Raw genomic sequence first — 20,847 nt, 5'->3', positions numbered from 1 at the left:
AGTGTCCTGTGTCAGAAGCAAACCTGCCCTGTAGAGATGTGATGCTTGCCTGCCTGATCTGGTTTGGTTTCTGTCCTCCTGGCCACAGAGTCTCTGTAAGTTTAGTGTTTTCTTTAATCAGGGTCCCAGGATCCTATATTAATAAAGATTTTTTTAAAACAAAAAAGAAACAAATAAGTCTAGTCCATCTGAATCTCCTCCCACCTTAAATAATCCCTTTCAGCCCTCCAGCAATGCTGCCAGGTAGATTTCCTGTTGCCTTTCCTGAATGATGAAACCCCTGAGGGCTATTGCATTGGACTTTTCTAAACACCTCAGTCCTGGGTTCCAGTGAATTCAATTTTCCTGCCCCCCTGCTTTTTTCCCACTAACACAAAGCTTGAGAGGAGCTGTAAGACCCTGCGGATTTCTAGGGCTCTGCCACAGAGGGTTTGGGAGGCACTTGCCCTGCAGTGTTCTGTCCCCTAGGGCCTGCAGGTGAGTCACTGTGTCCATTTGATGTGACCCCCTTTTCCCTGACCAGAGGCTAGGAGCAATGAATAGGAGTCTGTGAACTCTAGCTCCTACCCAAACATTCTGGAAGAGGACAACCTCATATTGGAAGCACTGATGTCCTTTTCAAACCACACTCTAATCCCCTGGGGATGTAGAGTAACAGGAACACTGATGAGGAGACCCGGAGCAGATGGTTCTGAGTTGTCTTGTCTTTGGACCAGTTACCAAAAGTGCATTGCATGGTTCCAGCAATGAGTGGAGGACTGATGCTCATGAGAAAATGGAGTAAGGTCTGCTGCCTCGCCAGGGTCCGACCTGCATCCAGGTGTGCGCCTGGTAGTGTTTTGGCACTTGGGCTCCCAGAAGCTGGGAATACCTTTCTTTCTTGCTCAACACTGCACCAGGTTCCTCCAAACTCTTTTTCCCAGTCTTGTCATGGGCAGTCACCTCTCCCAGCGTTGTGACCCTCTAATAAATAAGTCTTTCCTTGATCGTCCCCTGTAGCAAGCACCTTCAGGGACCTTGGCAGCAGCTGAAAGCTGCCAAAAATTGGGCGTGGCCAAGGCTAGCAGAGAGGGAATGGGCCAGAGCTTTTTGGGGCTCCTTGGGGCCAGGGCCAGGGTGAGAGAGGGTTCAAAGGGACAGGTCCGGGCAGAGACTGGGGGTTGGCACCAGTTCGCTCACCCTTCGAGAGGCAGAGCACTCTTGTCTGCAATCTTGTCTGACCAAGCTAGCTGGAGAGTGTCCCTCCAGGTGTGCACAGCAGGAAGCGACTTTGGATCGCTTAGACCCCCAGAGCCTTAGATCCTGTACAATGCCCACACTGATGCCAAATCCTTGTCCCTCTTGTCCTTCAACAGCTTCTGTGCTCCTTCATCCAAACCTCAGCAGTCAGTGTCCTGGCGCCTCACCCCGCCATGTCTAGCCTTTGGGATCCTTTCTAGTCCTCCTCTTCCTCTTGGTCCTGGTCCTGACTCCAGTCCCTGATATGCCTGGGGCTTTGGGAGCATGGAGAGCTGGGACTGCGAGTCCCTGGACAGCAGCAACAGTGGCTTGGGGACAGAGGAAGGTGAGCACTGAGCCAGTTCCCAATTGTACTCGGGGTGGGGTAAGGTGGGGTGGTGTGGGGTGGGGTGGGGTGGGCTGGGGTAACAATGCGAGCTGAACCTGGTCAAAGCCACCTTTACTTCCCACCCCAGCCCGGAAAAAAAACCAGATTACCCCAGGGTAGAAGGCAAGAGTGTGGGGCAGAAACTGTGGCACAGAGTGGGAAGAAACACTGCTTGCTTAGCAAATCTGCACCTCCCCAGCCTGTCCAGCTCCTGTGGAAGGTGCTCTAACACCCTGTGTTCCCTATGTTCTCTCTTCCAGATTCCTCATCCCTGGATGGGGTGTCCCTGCCCCTTGATGTAATTTTTTTTGCCTTGCTCCAAATGAGAGAGGGGTGGCAGTGGGGAAGAAAGAGAAGGCTGTGTGTTAAACCCTGGTCCGCCAGTAACAGTATGCAGATATTAATATGTGGAAAAAATAAGGCCTTCCTAGTGAGCCAAGGTGATATTTACTGTGGTAAATCTCTGTAATTGTCCAATTTTTATTGTTATAGCCCAATATTCAAGTCTGGATAATATGTGAACCATTGGGGTCTATTTATCTGACTGTTTCAGAAATTTAGGGTCATGGTGTCATCCTAGCTTGGTTCCTATGAGCCTCTGATGTCATCATAATGTCAGAAGCACATACCAGAGCAGTCACTTATCAGGAAGCCGGAGAAGTGGTGGTGATTGGCAATGTTCTTTTATAACAGCTCTTGGATAGAGATAGCTTGGGCCTATGAAATCTAGTCCCTTCTGTAGGTAATGACCCCATGATCCCTCCACATTGCCGTAGTCCCAAAGCTCTCACCACATCAAAGCCACCACCACGGAGACCAGTCTCTCAGCCTGTGAGCCCCTGGGAGACACCCAGACATGGCAGTGCCTCTGACAGAGGCTAAGAACAGCCGTCACCAGCCTAGGTGAATACACGTGACTGAGCAATAAGCAGGTGATATTTCAGAGCATCATTGAGTAGCACAGGTCTCACATTACAGGCAAAACAGACGCAACTGGCCTTGGATTTGAGCTGTGTTTCCGTACACAGTCAACATCTGTGTAGCTTTCTAGAATCTATAAAAAGAAACACAAGCTCCAGCCTAACTGTTTGGATATTGAGTGAAGTTCTACATAACTTAGTTCAAAATCATGGCTCCTGTTTGACACATGAGAATTTTTTCTGGGTATATAGCCTTCTGAATAGACATAGTCACTCCCTGAAGGAGGTTTCTGTCCAGTAATAGCAATGGTGAAATCGCTCAGTGGCTGGGAAGGAGAAAGGAAGCAATTGCAGCTGAAGTTGGGGTGCCCAGGGCTTACCTAGGGCGTTCCCACAAGACGGGCCTTAGACAAAGCTTGAGAGAGCTACTGACCACAGAGCCGAGGTCATTGAGTATCACCTGGTCACCACCACCACACGATCCTCCTGTTCATTGTCTCAAAATGGCAGCATCTGCCCTAAGGTCAGGAAGCTCCAGCAGTATGTTTAAGAATCCCTGTTCATTTCCCAGGTGAAAACAGATGCTACCCGTTAAAACACAATGTCTTGTGTTTAACACATAATGTTAAAAAGGATAAGAACCCAGGGAGCAATGCTGGAGATATTCCCAACTCAGGAGTTATGAGTATTGACTGATTTTGCAGATCACCTGTCTGGGTGCTAAGTGCACCACCAATAGGGCATCTCACAAGGTTCTGTAACGTTAGTTCTGGGGAACCCCATGCCCTGGACTGGGCTCTGAGGGTACACATGTGGTGCACACTCATACATAGGCAAACCTTCATAAAATAGCAATAACTCTAAACACACTAGCATTTAGGAAACTGAGACTGGAGAATCACTTTGATTTTGAGACAAACCTGAGTTAGAGACTGAGATCCTGTCTCAAAAAAAATAATAAAAAGAAGAAAGAAAGAAAGAAGAAAACCTAAAACAAAATGAAAGATGAGGTGAACGAAAGGAAAGACAGTCACACACAATATTTGCCATCTGCTTAAAGCCCTACAAAGCTTCACATGGGACAGGAATGTCCTTTCCTCCTTTCTGTTCTCTCTCCCTTTCTCCTTCCTTCCCTCACTTTTTCTCTCATTCCTCTTGTTCTGCCTTTCTCCATTCCTCTCTCCTTCCTTCCTTCCTTCCCCTTCTTCCATCTCCTCTCCTGACCCTCCCCATCCCCATCCCTTTTCCACAATTCCCTCTTCTCCCCTTCCCTTACCCCTCCCCTGCCCTCTCCTCATGCACCTCTCCTCCCCATCCTCCTTCATCTATCTCCCTTTCCTCCCCTTCTTTCTCCCCCTCTCCTTTCTCCCCCTCCCCTCCCTCCCATCCTTCTCCTCTCCACTCCCTTCTCTCACAAACCTCTCCCCTTGGCCCCTCCCCCTCCCCTCTGCCTTCCCTCCCTGTCCCCCTCCCTCCTGTCACAGCAGTGCACTCAGAGCTCTTCAGAAGCCATGTCCCTGGCTCAGAAGCTGGTTTTAAGATGACCTCAACCTCCCTGCTGTCTTCTGTGTTTTTGCTTCTACTCAACTCCAGCATCCTTCCAGTACATATGTAATTTTTTTTGCCTTCTCATGGTCTCTCTTTTTCTGCAAGCACCTTGTAATGTTTCCTGGACTGACAGGGAATAGTAGCACACAGAATATAGAACAGGCCAGGAATGATCTTCTCAAGTTTGCCAACCTTTCTGTTCTCTGCCCATCTACCTGTAGGGCAGATGGGTGGCAGAGAACAGGAAATGGTGGCTATTTCAGAGTGTTCAATGGACGTAGGTAATGCTACTCGGGCACTAAATGTGGACACCGTAGAGAAGCTGGGGTCAGAGAGAGATCATTCTCTGTGTGTCTAGGCTACTTGTTTTCAAAGGCAGTCTGCTATCACCCTGCATCCTTCACAATTGTCATTTGCATCCTGGCTTTGTTGAACTTTTCTTGCCCTAAAGTTCATCCAGAGCACAGAGGCTTTACTTTAGGAGGAGCAACACGTGGGAACCCTAATTTGTTTGGCAGATTATGGAACCTGCTTTCTTCCAGCTAGGAGACCTGAAGCCAGGTGTGAGCTCTGAGCCTCTGGTTGACTGCCTTGCTGGCACTAGAGCAGAGGCGTGGTCTGGCGCCTTCTCGGAGAGTTACCCAGGCAAAGACCATTGGATGAGCATTCGATTTTAATATTTCCTGTTTCAGGCTAGTCTTTCTCATGGAACTTCACCCATGGCTCTATTCTCTTGTTCACCTTTCTAATAATATCTGTAATTAATCCTGGTTCCGCTTCAGTGTGGCTATTTCTGAAATTCTTTTCTGCCCAGAGTCCCATATGCCTGTCTGGTTTGTGTCAAGGACTAAAGAGATTACAGCAGTTTTCAGGCAGCTGTTCAGGGAGTCTGCCCTGAGCTGAGGGTCTGTCCATTCGCAGCTGAAACTCAGGACTTTTTGTTTCCCGCTGCAACACAGAACACAGGACACTTTACAGGGAGTATATAAGACTGAGTTCAAAAGCTCTGGGTCTAGGGTGTGAAGCAACAGGGCAGCACTTGTCTAATACGCACCAGGCTCAGGATTGGATCTGCAACACCAGAACTCTTTTAAGTTGATCTGTAGATCTTATCTGTAAAATCCATATTATCTATTATAATGCATATAATTCTCTCCTTTGCCCTTGGGTGTGTTAGGGGCAGAATTACGGGTACTAGCTGTTCTGCATAATATTAATATTGTCCAAATGATTATGGTGACACCAAGTTGAAACAGCAGAAAGAGCACACCTAAAGAACACACTGGATTCTCCATGATTCTCCATGAACTTAGGACACTCCCCACAGATCTGGGTGGGTGCACACTGATGGAGAGAGAGAGAGAGAGAGAGAGAGAGAATGAACTAGCCACTGAGAAAGCATTTGCTGTGTTCTTCATTAGCCCTACAACTTTGTCTCTGCTACCTGAATATTTTCTTTTGCCTTTGGCTGGGATTTTAGTAAAAAAAAAAAAAAAAAAAAAAAAAAAAAAAAAAAAACCCAAAACAAAAAGAACAACAACAACAACAACAACAAAACCCTTGAATTTCTCTTTCTGTTGTTTTAGGGTTTTTTTTTCTGTGTTAGCATTGATATCACACTGAAAAATGCTAAAATCCCACCACTCCTATATAAATGGCATGTATTACTGTGGTTCTTGCAGCCCTGACCAATTTCTCCAGGTACTAGTGTCAGAGAAGCACATCTCTGTGCACATGAGCCTTGGTGGCACTGCTGTTTAGAGTCATGTGACTTGGCCTCTCTCACATCTTGGAAGAAGCCAAGTTCAAATTGAATTTTGTGATTGTGCACAGGTCTCTATTTCTTGTTGAGACTCTGAACTCCCTTAACTCACTCTTCATTTGTGGGAGTTAGTGAGTTTCTTCCTCATGTTTGAAGAAAAGTTTTATTAGGGAACCATAGTTCATAAAGAGTGCTTGTTTTGTTGTTTTATATATAATACTGGGTATACTCACCCATTCTGTGTATCTCTCTGTGTGTGAATGTGTGAGAGTGAGTTTGTGTGAGTGTTTTTAATAGTGTGTGAATGTGTGTGAGCATGTGTGTATGTATGTGTGAGAATATGAGTATGTAATAGTGTGAGAGTGTGTGTTGGTGTAATGTATGAATGTGTGTGAGAAAGTGTGTGTATGTGTGTGGATGTTGTAATAGTGTGTGAATGTGTTTGTGTGTGTGTGTGTAAGAGAGAGAGAGACAGAGAGATAGAGAGAGAGAGACAGACAGAGACAAGAGAGAATGAAACAAGCTTGTATGTGTATGTTCATGGATATGCTCACCATGTGTGTAGACATTGGAGGACGTTTTTGTCAGACCTTAGCTACTTCCTTGTGTGACACTAGGTTTGTGGCTCAATACTGTATATGCAAGGTTACCTGGCCCACAACTCCCGGGCATTTTGCTGTCTCTCTTGCTTTTCCTACTTCCTAGGTGTATGTGCTCTACGACTGCAGGTGTAAGTGCTTATCGTTCACAAGCATTCACATTCAGGCCCTCCCACGTTGCAGGGCACGTGTTCTAACCACTTGTCTATTTCCAAGACTCCTCCCAGGTTTTGGATGAGAATCAGACACCTTGGACATTATGAGAAATGCATCTGTCATTCTAATGTTTGTAAATAAGCTGCCTTATTATATTTCATGAGCAGTGTTGGGGTTCAGGAAACAGTCCACAAGCCACTCATCCACCTGGGTCATGCAGGGATAGTTTATTGGACACATACCCTGGTACTGGTCACTCAAGGATGCAGATCAGACTCGGGAGTTGAGATTGCAAGCCTGACTGCTTCCCAGAAAATGCTTATAAAAGCAACCATAAAAGCTCATACACACATGCAGGGAGTCTTGCCAGGCAGCTGGGTGGTTGGTTCAGGTTCAAGCTTATTCTTGCTAACTATAGGAAGCAATTCTAACTGACCTTAGTTACGGTTGTCCCTAAAGAAGGGCAAGGGTCAGAACGCCAGAACATAGAACTTATTGGGATGTGCAGTTAATGGTTAGCCAGGCACAAGAAAGGTCCTCTGTAATAATGTAAGATGGCTGGGTGCAGGTCTAAAATGAAGTGGCTATGGTAATGTCAGAATGGCAGGTGCCACCTAGGTCTTTTTTAATTTTTTATTTATATATTTTTATTTCTTAATGTCTGCTTTTTATTTGAAAAAAAAAATGAACCTTTGCATTCTCTTTACAGATTGTCCATTTTCTTTTTTTTATAATTTTTATTTTCATTATTCTTTGTTTACATTCAAGATAATTTTCCCTTTCCCAGGGATAAGTACCCTAAGCCCTCTTCCCTCAACCAGTTCTCCTATCAACCCCCTCCTACTTCTCTGTCCTGGTATTCCCCTACAATGCTGGAACAAGCATTTTCAGGACCAGGGACCTCTCTTTCCTCCTTCTTGAGAGTCATTTGATATGTGAATTGTGTCTTAGGTATTCAGAGATTTTGAGCTAATATCCACTTATCAGTGACAATATTCCATGTGTGTTCTTTTGTGAATGGGGTTTAATTGCTGAGTAGTGTTCTATTGTGTAAATATACCACATTTTCTGTATCCATTCCTCCATTGAGGGACATCTGGGTTCTTTCCAGGTTCTGGCTATTATAAATAGGGCTGCTATGAATATAGTGGAGCATGTGTCCTTATTACATGCAGGGGAATCTTCTGGGTATATGCCCAGAAGTGATATTGCAGGGTCATCTGGAAGTGTTATGCCTAGTTTTCTGAGGAACAGCCATACTGATTCCCAGAGTGGTTGTACCAACTTGCATTCCAACCAGCAGTGAAGGAGTGTTCCTCTTTCTCCACAGCCTCACCAACACCTGTCTCCTGAGTTTTTAATCTTAGCCATTCTAAAGGGTGTAATTTCAGGGTTGTTTTGATTTACATTTCCCTAGTGACTAACGATGCTGAACATTTTTTAAGGTGCTTCAAAGCCATTTGAAGTTCTTCAGTTGAAAATTCTTTGTTTAGCTCTGTACCCCATTTTTTTTAAAGATTTATTTATTACGTCTAAGTACACTGTTGCTGTCTTCAGACACACCAGAAGAGGGCATCAGATCTCATTGCAGATGGTTGTGAGCCACCAAGTGGTTGCTGGGATTTGAACTCAGGACCTCTGGAAGAACAGTCAGTGCTCTTACCTGCTGAGCCATCTCTCCAGCCCCTGTACCCCATTTTTAATAGGGTTATTTGGCTCTCTGGAGTCTAACTTCATGAGTTCTTTGTATATATTTGATATTAGCCCTCTGTCAGATACAGGGTTGGTAAAACTTCTCAAATTCATCTGGAATAACAAAAAACCCAGGATAGCTAAAACTATTCTCAACAGTAAATGAACTTCTGGGGGAATCAGTATCCCAGATCTCAGGCAGTACTACAGAGCAATAGTGTTAAAAACTGCATGGTATTGGTACAGTGACAGACAGGTAGATCAATGGAATAGGACTGAAGACCCAGAAATGAACCCACACACCTATGGTCACTTGATCTTTGACAATGGAGCTGAACCCATCCAGTGGAAAAAAGATAGCCTTTTCAACAAATGGTACTGGCTCAACTGGAGGTCAGCTTGCAGAAGAATAAAAATGATCCATTCTAATCTCCTTGTACTAAGCTCAACTCCAAGTGGATCAAGGATCTCCTCATAAAACGAGACACACTGAAACTAATAGAAAAGAAACTGGGGAAGACCCTTGAGGACATGGGCAGAGGGGAAAAGTTCCTGAATAGAACAGCAATAGCTTATGCTCTAAGATCAAGAATGGACAAATGGGACATCATAAAATTACAAAGTTTTTGTAAGGCAAAGGACACTGTCAAGTGGACAAAACAGTAACCAAAAAATTGGGAAAGGATCTTTGCCACCTAGATCTTAACAAGTAGAACATTGTTTTTTTTTTTTTTTTTTTTTTTTTTTTGTTAAGCTGTAACATCATCTGGGACACATTAGTTTGAATGCACGGTGACACCCAGAGTGTAGGCATGAGGACTTTAAAGCAGAAGGTGCAGCAATAATTATAACCAGAGACCTAAGGACAGCAAAACACCCTACCTGCTTTGATTTCTAAAAGCCTAATGTCAGTCTCCATAGCCCACCTAGGCCATTGCCTTGGAGTCCCTCCCAGCCCTGTCAGGACAGGTCCTGCTCTGACCTCATGAGGAGGGAGTATGCTGCCATCCAGCTAGCATATGTTAAGCTGTGGCCACACCTGCATTTCTTTGAGTACATTGAGAGGAGTTGGTGGAGTGGTGCTCTCTGTGATTTCATTGTATCTTGGGACTTGTGTGTGGATTTTGCTTTTGATTTGTTTGTGTGTGAGCTTATGTATTCGTGACTAGATCAATGTGTGTTTGGGAGGAATGTTACTTGAGTGTGTGTGTGTGTTTGTATGTGTATAGAATGTGTGTGTTGTGTTTTAAGTTTACTTGTGTGTGAGTACCTATTTGTGTGTTTGTGTAGGGATACCTGTGGGTGCGTTTGAGTGCACCTGTGTGTTTGTGTTGGTATGTGTGAGAGTGTGTGTGAAAGTGTTGTGTGTGAGAGAGAGTGTGCATGTGCACGAGTGTGTTTTAGGTGCATGTGTGGAAGGTAAGAGAACACCTGTGTAAGGGATAGTGTTGAGGCGTTTAGTTAGCTTGGCCATTGTTTCTAAGCTAAGATACCTACCTTATTTTTTTGTAAAGATTATTTATGTATTTATTTATTCATCTTATGATCCGTCCAGCAGGTCCAAATATTCCAGAGACCCGAAGAGGTGCTACCTGAGGGTCATAAGGGTAGGGGAGAAAGAAGGAAGACAGGCAAAGGGGGGTTCAATTGTTGAGGCTTCGTTTAATGTTTCGGGGTACACAGGTTTTAAGCTCTCAAAGGAAGAGCTCTTCTCAAGGCAAGAAAAAAGGAGGGAGGGGCAATCTTATCAGTTTCAGTGGGAAGAGATAAGCATCCTCAGGTGGAGACATCTGATGTTTGCATAGTCTGGAGCACCACGCAGTTATCTCAGGACTTCCTTCCACCAGCAATCATGGGAGAGGCTCTTCTTTTTTTACTCAGGACCTTTGCCCTGTCAGCCCTCCGGGCCGAAGTGAGGATCTCTAATGGCTTCCCACATTTCCTCCCTTTCCTTATATTAAAAGTGGAAAGGTCTGGGCAGAAATACTGGGCAAGGGGGCCAGACCGAAAATGTGTAGCCGTCTCTTGTCTTAGGATCGACCTCTCTTATCCCTCAGCCTTACCCGTCGTAGGGTTACCTTGTCATCCTCAAGGCCCCATGTCTTAGGTTGGTCAGGGGGATGGAGGAAGTTGCCCGTCCTTAAGACGGCTACCTTGGGTCAGCTCCCCCTTCAGACAAGCCCAGGGATGAATAAGTGGGAGCCAAACAGAGTCTCACAAAAGGAGCTTATTGAAATTGAGCCTCTCTGTGTCAGGTGCTGCGGTTGTTTCTGGGAGCTGTCTCGTCCCCCGGGTCCAGCATTTCTCCTGTGTCTAGCCGATGATACTGTACGGAGACATAATTCTTGGGTAGGGTAGAATCTATTCGTGATTTAATGAAGCGGGTTAATCATTGAAAAGCCCAGGGACCAAAGGAGATTAACAGTAATAACCCTAAGAAAGGTCCTAGAATAGAAGGTAGTAGGGTGGAAAACCACAGGGACGTGGAGAACCAATTTTTATACCAAGACTCCTGTTGTTCTCGTTCGCTTATGCGTTTCTCTAGACTCTCTTTTACTCTCCTCAGACTGTTATCTACCAGTCCTGTCTTGTCTACATAAACACAGCATTCTTCCCTTAAGGCTGCGCAAAGTCCTCCCTGCAGCAAGAAGAGCTAATCAAGACCTCTCCTATACTGTAATACTACTTCTGATAAGGAGGCAACAGTAGTCTTTTAAATTGGCTAAACCACCTCTCAGTTCACCCAGGTCCTTATCAATGGCAGCACTAAGTAAATGATATTGTTGTAGATTCTGTTGAGAGGTAACAAGTGAGGCGATGCCTGTTCCTGTTCCGGCTGCCCTTAATCCTAGAATAACAGCAAGGGTGATAACCGTAAGAGGTTGTCTCTTCCCCCTATGGGGCATCTCAATGTTATCATCCCAGAAGTTTAAAAGGTCTCTTGGATCATGAACGCTGGAAGTATTTGTACTAGCACGCAATAATCGTGATGCTGTATGAATTCAGATATTATAATACAGGTAGTCAATCCTGAGGAACACGCCAAATAGGTATAATTTGGGGCTAGCAAATACGCATAATGATTGTCAATAGTTACGGTATGGTTGCATATCTCTAACAATTGTTGAGGGGGGAGCATATGTTTTCCCAGAACACAGCTTCCTACCCTGGATACCTCTGTGAGGGTGAATCCTAAGAAATTTTCATTTAAACCCTCAGAATCATTGGTATATGTAAAATTTCCAAAAAGAGCAACACCCTCGTAGAATGGAGGAGAGGCCAAAAAACATATCCAGCATTCTACATATTTAGATGAATTAGCTTCCTGTTCCTTAAGAAGCAAAGCAGAGGCAGATGCATTAAGGGTGGAAAGAATTACTGAGATGACTGCACGGAGCCCCAGGGGGATGCTGGGTTGGAACAAATTAGTCAAGGAAGAATTTTGTGAAGCCCGTGTGGCTGATGGATTCCTAGGCTCTGGGGCTTCTCTGAGTGATGAGGGGGCAAAATTAAGTAATTGATGATTAAGTCCAATGGAGGCTTGATATATATAGGGTAATGTCTTTTCCAACTGCAATTTAAAGGAAAGACATGGGTGTCTGCCTGCTCTATAGGTACATAGGCCCCACTCAGCTCCTCATGAAGCTTCCCAGGCAAATTTCTCTCCCTGGCCTGTAGAGGTTATTTGTAAAGGTATTACACCAGGACCTGAATGAGGTCCCAAGAAGAAGAGGGATTCCAATAGATATCAGCCATGGTCTCACAGCCCCAAGAGGCACAAAAGTATTTGTCATGGCAACCACATTTCTGTCCTAAGGATTGGTGGCCTCCAGGGCAAACATAATTGTTCCTGCACCAAACTTAGGGCAGCCTGAACCTTTTCTTTAGGCATGGACCACTGATCGATCTAGACTGGGTCGTTTGATTTCCAAGATATTTTATCACCCTGTACTGCAGGGGGATCAGCAGTCTTTATGAAAAAGGTCCGCATCCAAGCCTTTCCTATCTGTATTAGGGGTGGGAGCCAGGGGTTCTGTTATTCCTTGTTCACATTTGCCCAATCCTTTTCCAGGGAGGAACCCCATTTTTAACACTTGATTTGTAATAATTTCATTAGGACTGCACATCATCATTCCCATTTGGGACAGAATATCTCTCCCCCAAAGGTTAACAGGGAGTCCAGGTACTACAAATGGCCTAACTGTTCTTGTATTCTTTTCCTTATCCCTCTAACTTAGAAGCCTTGAACATTGTAATGTATTTTGTGACTGTCCTATTCCCTTTAAATGTGTAGCCGTGGCCTCAAGTAGCCAAGCTAAAGGCTAGTGCCTGGAGGAAAGCACTGTTGTGTTGGCCCCAGTATCCAATAGGCCATGAAACTGTTTGCCTTCTAGCCATAGCGTCATCATGGGCCTCTCCTCAGTCAGCTTCTGAATCCAGTAGATATCAGAAGAACCAGGGGAGGAAGAGCCACACCTTTCTCCTTTGTGGGGAAAATGTCCTATCAAAGGAAGGGGCAATGCTTGTGCAATGTGTTGTCCAGCTCTGAGTGTTACTGGGCCCCTTGTGGCAGTGGCAAGAAACTTGATCTCTCCTGAACAGTCAGCATCTATTATAGAAGGGAGTATAATAAGGCCTTAAAGGGAGCTTGAAGCTCATCCAATTATCAAGAAAAACATACCAGAAAGTGGGGGCCCAAACTTTCTAGATTCTATAATAACAGTCCCTTCCTCTGGGGTTATAACCCGGGTGATAGATGAACATAGGTCTAATTCTGCACTTCCTGGTGTTGCCCTAGATAAGGCATCGGCACTGGTGTCTGCTCCTGTATTTGGGGGTATGCTGTGGCCTAAGAGTAAGGGCCCCGATGTTGGGCCCTCAGCCCGTTTCCCAGGACCACTGTAAGGGCTTGCCCATGGGCGTCGGTCCAAGAACGGCATTTGTTAGTCCAGTGTCTGCCTCTTTTACAGAGGGGACAGATTCCCGGAGGGGCAGGTTTTATGGTTCCTTGGCCAAGGGCAGGATCTGGTGTCTGCCTAGGAGCCCTGCGTTCTCTTGCAAAATGAGCAGGCTGTCCACATTGAAAGCATGTCTTGCTCCTGGGGTGATTGGGGTCTCCTGTCTTTTGAAAGACAGCCCCAATAGCCAAACTAATGGATTTAGATACCTGCTGTGTAAAGGGGTCCACCTCATTACAGAGCTTAATTATTCCTGAGATATCAAGGTCTTTAGTTTTGCCCTGTAGCGCGACTCTGCATGCAGGGTTGGTGTTCTCAAGGGTGAGCTGTCTAACAAGAAGCCCTTCCTTTTCATTTTGACCTAGGATCCTTTCTGCCGCTTCCTGCAATCTCCCCACAAATTAAGCATAGGGCCCTTGGGCTCCCTGAATTATTTTGGTTAAGGGGGTAGTGGCTGCCCCTGCGGCAGGGACCACTCTCCAAGCAGACAAGGTGGCTTGCACTGTCTGAGCAAGGATACCAGGGGATAGCCCCCGTTGCTTTTCCTTGGAAGTGAATGTACCCCTTCCACACAGCTTATCTGTTGTCCAGGAGGCAGTTTTACTCAAGGTTTTTTTTTATTTCTAGCAGCAAGGTTTTCTGCTCTGTCAATGAATTCTGATTTCCAAGTTAAGTATGGTCCTCTGCTGAGGATGGATTGCACCACTTTAATCCATTCACTAGGTATATGATATCCATACCCCGAGAGCCCTTCTAAAATGGACATGGTAAAGGGTGCATTCATGCAGTAATTTTCTTACACCTGAATGCAATTCCTTAATACTCTTAAATTTAAGTTTTTTGTACATGGGGCACAAGGTCTCATAGTCCCCTTGGTCAGATTCTTCTCCCTCAGAGTCCTCGGCAACCTTATCATAGTCTTGTCCTCCCTCAGTTTCTTGGTCCTCATCTCTGTCTCCCCCTTGATTAAGACCGGTGCTGTCTGGCTCAGGTTTATCTTTGGTTTGCCTATCATGGGCCTTGGTCATGACTGGGAAGGTTAGTTTAGGCTGATGTTTCATCCAGGGCGGTCTTCTGTTAGGGGAATCTTGTCCCCTTCTCATAGTTTCTTGTAAGTTCTGAATTTCTAAAGAAAGGTCTCCTAATTCTTGTTGCAAATGTAAGACCTGCCTGAGCCCAATAATTTGCGCCTGGAGCATAGCTTTTGTTTGAGTTAATCCTTCAACCACTGCGATTGGCAGAGGAGCAGGAGGGACCAACAGCATCTGAGGTAGGTATGGTGGGGGCCGAGCGAATCTGGGTCTTTGTATGAAAAAGGCTTGAGGTTCTCGGGTTGCATCACCATACCTTTCCTCTTTGTACCTGGCAGCTTCCTCCTCTTACTCAGCCTAGGAGGCTGGGTCTAATTTTGAGTCTGAGAAGCAGCACAGGCTGCACTTGTCTGAAGTTTCATTTTGCCCTTTTGAAAACTCCTTAAGAGAAGGGTATATACTTCTAGGAATTTTGGGATCCTCTAGGGATTGTGTAACCTTGGGAGGATGGACCTCCCTGTCCTCAGGCATATCTACAATCACAGAGGGACATGGTGAGCACAGCTCACCCTTGCCACCTTCGCTTTTGCATGACGGCAGTCTTGAGGCTTGCAGAAAGTTGCCAGCAACAGCTAACAGACAGGCACTTTCTCCTCCATTCTCAGCATCTATTATTATGTCCCGTATAAGGCCCCAGTAACTAAAAAATGCATCAGACACTGGTTCACCTGTTTTCAAAATCCTATTAATCTCTTTACCAACCCTATTCCACGTTAGCGGGTGAATGTCAGGTCCACTTAAAACCAACCAAGGGCATTTTTTATCAATAAAACAAAAGAACATAATTAAATCTTTTTTCTTAACTCTTATTCCTCCCTCCCTCAGTGACTGCTTGATTTCTTCTATTAAAAAAAAAAAGCTTCTTTTGATAGTTGTTTCCCCATGACATTCAGACGACAATTGTTCGGCCACTCACCTGCCCCTCCAGCGACTCACGAGCGATGAGGTCTGTGGGGTCCAATTTTCCCCAGGTTTTCTTCTCAGTTGTCCAGTAGTTTACCTTACTTCAGGTCACTAGGACCCATCCAGCAGATCCAGTTATTCCAGTATCCTGAAGAGGTGCTACCTGAGGGTTAAAGTGGGGGGAAGAAGGAAGCCAGGCAAAGGGGGGTTCAATTGTTGAGGCTAGTTTAATGTTCCGGGGTACACAGGTTTTAAGCTCTCAGAGGAAGAGCTCTTCTCAAGGCAAGAATAAAGAAAGGAGGGGCAATCTTAGCAGTTTCTGCGGGAAGAGATAAGGGTCCTCAGGTGGAGACATCTGATGTTTGCATAGTCTGGAGCACCCAACAGTTATCTCAGGACTTCCTTCCACCAGCAATCATGGGAGAGGCTCTTCTTTGTTTTACTCAGGACCTTTGCCCTGTCAGTCCTCCGGGCTGAAGTGAGGATCTCTAATGGCTTCCCAAAACCCTCCAACCCAATCATAGCCCCCCCTCACTCCTCTCCTCCTAGTTCCACCTTGTACAGAGCCATATTGGGGCAGTCATGCACATGGTTTGAGTTTGACATTAGTCAAGGACAATCCCTGGCTTTGGGTAGGAATCTGCCATTAGGACATAATATGGAATTAGGTTAAAGCAGGAATTTTTATCCTTGGGTGGAGTGCTAAGAATGTACTTGACTATGGTCAAGGTTAACTTCTCCCAGATAGCCAGGATCCTGCTCCACCTAGGGTGGAGTGCTTGAAGTAAAGGTTAAGTTCATTGTTCCTCCAGGTCTAGGAATTCCTGAATTAAGCAGGTGACCCACCCAGCTGCCAGAGCAGTCAAGACAAGAACCTCCAAGAGAAGCTAGACAACTTCCACCAGAACTCAGCCTGGAGTCTAGGGGGGAAGGGTTTGCCCAAACTGTTAAAAGGTCTGGTGCCATTAAAGTTTCCGGTTTTGATCAATGAATATTGTCTTAGCCCTTTTTCTTTTTGTCCCTTCCCTATCCATCCCTCAGTTTCTGTTCCAGCAACACACGTCGTAATAGCTGCAGGCAGCTATGGAATCCAACACCACCTCACATGCCCCTCCTGCTATATTACCTCTCCTTCTCAGAGAAAGGTAGGCTGACTCTTGGGTACCATCCTGCACCTGGACATCCAGTCCAAGTAGGACTAAGCCTCTCCTCTACCCCTGAGGCCAGGAAAGGCAACCTAGCTAGGGGAAATAGATCCAAAGACAGGCAACAATGTATGAGACAGCTGCATTCATTAGGGTACACCCCTGAAGATGAGATGCATATCTTCCTTTTTTTTCTACCTTTTAGGTAGCATTTATACTTTGTTGCCCCAAATGAGTTTGGGAGTGAAGAATCAGAAAACCTCAGACCTGAGTCCAAACTTTTTGGCATAGAGAGTTTCCACTCTCAGTATGTAATTGTAAAGACCATCGGCCATGGAAGCTGTTCCAATGTCAAGCTGGCTTACCACCGCCTCACAGACACCCCGCTTGCTGTCAAAATGATTCATAAGAGAGAACGCTGGTGCCATCCTATCACATCAGAGGTGGAGATCATGACGAGTTTGAATCACCCCAACATCATCTCTCTCTTCCAAGTCATTGAGACAGAGAAGAGAGTATACCTCATCATGGAGTTGTGTGAGGGTAAATCACTTTACCACCATATACGAGAGGCTGGCCACATGCAGGAGGATGACACCTGGGATATATTCAAACAAATGTTAAGTGCCATGAGCTATTGCCATGACCAAGGTCTAGTTCATAGGGAGTTGAAACCAGGCAAAATCATGATAGACATCAATGGAAGAATAAAAATTATTGACTTTGGGCTCAGTGCCCAAGTGAAGCCAGAAGAGCAGCTGAGCTATCAGTGTGGGACTTTCCCATTTGTGCCTGAGCTGCTTCTTGGCAAACCATACGATGGCCCCAAGATCGATGTTTGGACCCTGGGAGTTGTCCTGTATTTTATGAGCACTAGCAGAATTCCATTTGATGCTCCCAACTTTAATTAGAGCTGCAAAGACAGGTTGGGTCAGGGAAGTATCCTGTCCCCTCTCCCCTATTAAGAGAACTCCAGGACTTGATTAGGCTTTTACTGACAGCAAACCCAAAAGTCTCTGAACTTATGAGGCATTCTTAGATCACAGAAGATCCCCAGGTGTTCACACATCCTTGTGAGGAGGTGCCCCCACTCAGGCCAGACCTGGCCATTATAAAAGCGATGGGACACCTTGGATTCAGAGAACAAGACATAAAAGATTCTTTATTTCAGAAAAAATACAACCAGGCCATGGCCTGCTATTGTTTCCTGAAACAACAGGCTGTTCATGAATGTGACAGCCTGACCCGTTCTAAGCCCATGAATCCAGTGAGGACACCTTTACCTTCCCCTGATGATCCTGATACTTTTCAAAATTGAACTAAGTTGGAGAGAAAAACAACGAGCATTACTCTGGTCATCATCCACTAGTGAAATGTCTGTCCCTAGAGAGAGGAGAGCAAGAAGTGTCAGTTGGCCTGGTGTCCTTCCCTGCAGGACACTCCAGACAACACCCACAATGTGCCAAGCCCACATAAGTTCTAGTAGTGTGCCCTGCATTTCCTCCATGCACTTTGGAGCCAAGAATAGCCAGAGCAATGAAAGCACAGCAGACCACCCCACCACCTCAGCAAAGGATATGTCAGAACCCAGCTGGGGCCCACCCAGAGGGTTTACGTGGTTGGCCAGGAAGATGGGAAGAACCCTCCTGAGTCTGTATTTTTGTATTCCAATGCAAAACAGATCTCGTCTGAGGCAGAAAAAAGTCTCCCCACAAAAATGAAACACTGGGAAGGCGTGTTAAGAAAAACATCAGGCCCAGCCCAGATATATTTGTGTACAAGAATGTATCTATTTTATTTGTGTCTGTGTCGGGATTGTTTTGTTTGTTTGTTTGTTTTGTTTTTATGGTTTTTTTTTGTTTTTTTGCTTTTTTCAAGACAGGGTTTCCCTGTGTAGCCCTGGCTGTCCTAAAACTCACTTTGTAGACCAGACTCGCCTCGAATTCAGAAATCCTCCTGCCTCTGCCTCCCAACTGCTGGGATTAAAGGTGTGCACAATCATTGCCCAGTGATCATGTCACTGTCAACTGGAATATTATACTTCTGTCTATGTATATGATATGATGCATGGGGATTCTAGGTCTAGACACTGTGGGATGATGTTTAAACAGATCTAGCATGCCATATGGCATCTATACTGAGTATCTGGCACATTGCACTAGAAGGAGACAAAAGGAAGATACTGACCATGCTAGGAAGAGGAAGTAGGAGAAGGAAGAGGAGGAGATTCTGAGGGAGGGGAGGATTGGATGGGATGGGAACTAGGAGATGGGGGGGAGAGGAAGGTTCAGAGGAGGAGGCAGCTTGGGGAGCAGTGTGGAGCAGGGTAACCACAGCTGGAGAGATGCCCTGTGCAGCTGAGTTTCTCAGTCCCTCACACATGTGTTGTTGCATTTTAGAATATCACCAGAGGATGCCCGATGCTACCATCCTACAGCCACAGTGTTGGAGAGGACACAAGTGTAGACATGGACCTCAGGAGGAGCCTAGTGGAAGGCCATCATCTTCTGGGTCTGTTAGCTTCAATCAGTGCCCTGAGTCCAGCCAGGAGGAAGGAAGCAAATGAAGATATCCCAGGTGGTCCAAGGCCATCGCAACATCATCACTATTCAGAGCAGGGGCTGAAAGCCTGTCCAAAGCTGGTAGCGACAGGAGCCCCTCTGTCTACCCAGGTTCACATCAGACACCTCCACCACGTGCATGTTCCTGCCTCACTCTTAGTAGAAGATATAAGGCTTCTTGATATGTTTGTCATAACTCTGAGAATTAAATCGATGTTTGTGTAAGACAAACTTGGAGATTTCCCTGCATCTTCTTTACATAGGAAAATTGGCCCTGTGGTGTTCTGGTGTTCAAAAGCCCCAGGAAGGCAAAGTTCAGGCCCCAATTCACCAAATCATTAAAAGTGCCTTTGAAGGGACCAAGATTTCAGGTACCTGAAGGGGGAGAATTGTAGAACCTAAGTGTGGACTTTCTTCTGGACCCAGCAAGCATTCTCAGAAGTACCATGGAGAACATTAGGTACCATCAGCTTGACCCACTTCTACAGAGGCAAGCATGGTAACCCTGGGAATTCCACATGCAGATGAAGCATGGGTTGGATCCCAGGGTTGTGAGGAGCCACAGGTCCATCCTGACCCACAGGATAATAATTGCATGAGACAAGGTGTTCACTCTCACTGTTGTAACATTTTCCCCTTAGATCCACTGAACAGTGTGATTCCCTTATGTCTGATTGCAGGCAAGTGTCCTTTAGTGAACAAGTCAGATTTGGGTAGAAGGAGAATGTGTGTTGGGAGAGAGAAAAGATGTTTTCTGTGAGAGGACAATCTCTAGTGACACAGACCAGATGTGCTCTGCCACAGGGACATCACCTAACAAGGCCAACTCTGAACCCTATCATACCTGATAGATTCCCAGTGCCTAGAGACCCTCATCTCACTGGCACTGAAGCCATTCCAGTGTTCACCTGTCACTGATGGCTCTCAGATTCCTGAGCTGTCCTTACACCATCTTTCTACTTGTCCCAGTATTAAGCCCTTGGCTTCTTTATGTCACCAATCTCTTTAGGAAGCACCCTTCTCTAAACTGCACTCTTTACCTCATATAGATTCTGTCTCAGAAGCTCTCAGTGAGCAGATGTGTGGCACATGTGTTTGTCTGTGCCTTCGTGCCTGTTCATGTGTTATGTGTGCACATATGTGATTATATATGTGTGTTTGTGCACATATACATACAAACATGTAGGCATATGCATGGTGTGTGTGTGTGTGTGTGTGTGTGTGTGTGTGTGTATGTGTGTGTGTATGATGTTTGCCAACATATATTACACTAGGAGTACACTCTAGTCTGCCTCCAATCAGAATCCTCAGTCCTATCACTCTGGTCATTCTCCTGGCCTTCTAGGTTTTTCTCCTGCCTCTCCACATATATGATTCTGTTTCCCTTTTCCCCTCCCACTCCTCTCTCCTAATCAGGTCTCTACCTCTCCCTGCCTCTGGTGATTATTTGGTAAAATCATGATATACTTTGTGAATTTGCATGTCATCCTTTTCCAGGGGCCATGCTATTCTTTTCCTTATTGTTACATTTTAGTTTATGTGCTGCAGAAGCAAGTACCACATCCTGATTTTATGGAGGTATTTTCTGAATTGAACCTCCCTCCTCTCAAATGACTGTAGCTTCTTTCTAGTCAGCCTAAAGCTATCCAGCACACCAAGCTTAGGGAATGAGTACCACTAAGTAGAGTATTTGCTGTAGATTTGGGTGACAACTTTGTCAGGTTGAAAACCCCATGCAGGCACCATTGCAAGCTCTTTCATGTACATCCTTAACTTTATGAATAAATCTTAGGGATGTGCAATTTTCACTTTAGAATTGAAAGAAGAGTTTTCCTGAATTTTTTCAACCTAATTGCCCAGTAAAAGAAATCTCAAGTCAAACAGTATCACTACAAGCTGTAAGCTT

The 20,847-nt window shown here is 45.5% G+C and overlaps 1 non-coding gene and 1 pseudogene across 1 annotated transcript; one reads left to right on the top strand and one right to left on the bottom strand.

Annotated features, from left to right (window-relative positions):
* Positions 1-1,503: 1,503 nt before the first annotated feature.
* LOC127673714 (sperm motility kinase 2B-like) lies at positions 1,504-18,101 on the top strand (annotated as a pseudogene).
* Positions 18,102-20,393: 2,292 nt separating this feature from the next.
* LOC127674274 (U6 spliceosomal RNA) lies at positions 20,394-20,499 on the bottom strand. Its single transcript, XR_007975325.1, has one exon. It is a non-coding gene; the product is annotated as a U6 spliceosomal RNA (small nuclear RNA).
* Positions 20,500-20,847: the final 348 nt, after the last annotated feature.

This window comes from Apodemus sylvaticus, chromosome 23 (assembly GCF_947179515.1).
Source record: "Apodemus sylvaticus chromosome 23, mApoSyl1.1, whole genome shotgun sequence".
Classification (NCBI taxonomy): Eukaryota; Metazoa; Chordata; class Mammalia; order Rodentia; family Muridae; genus Apodemus; species Apodemus sylvaticus.
This window is presented reverse-complemented; position numbering and strand designations above follow the sequence as displayed.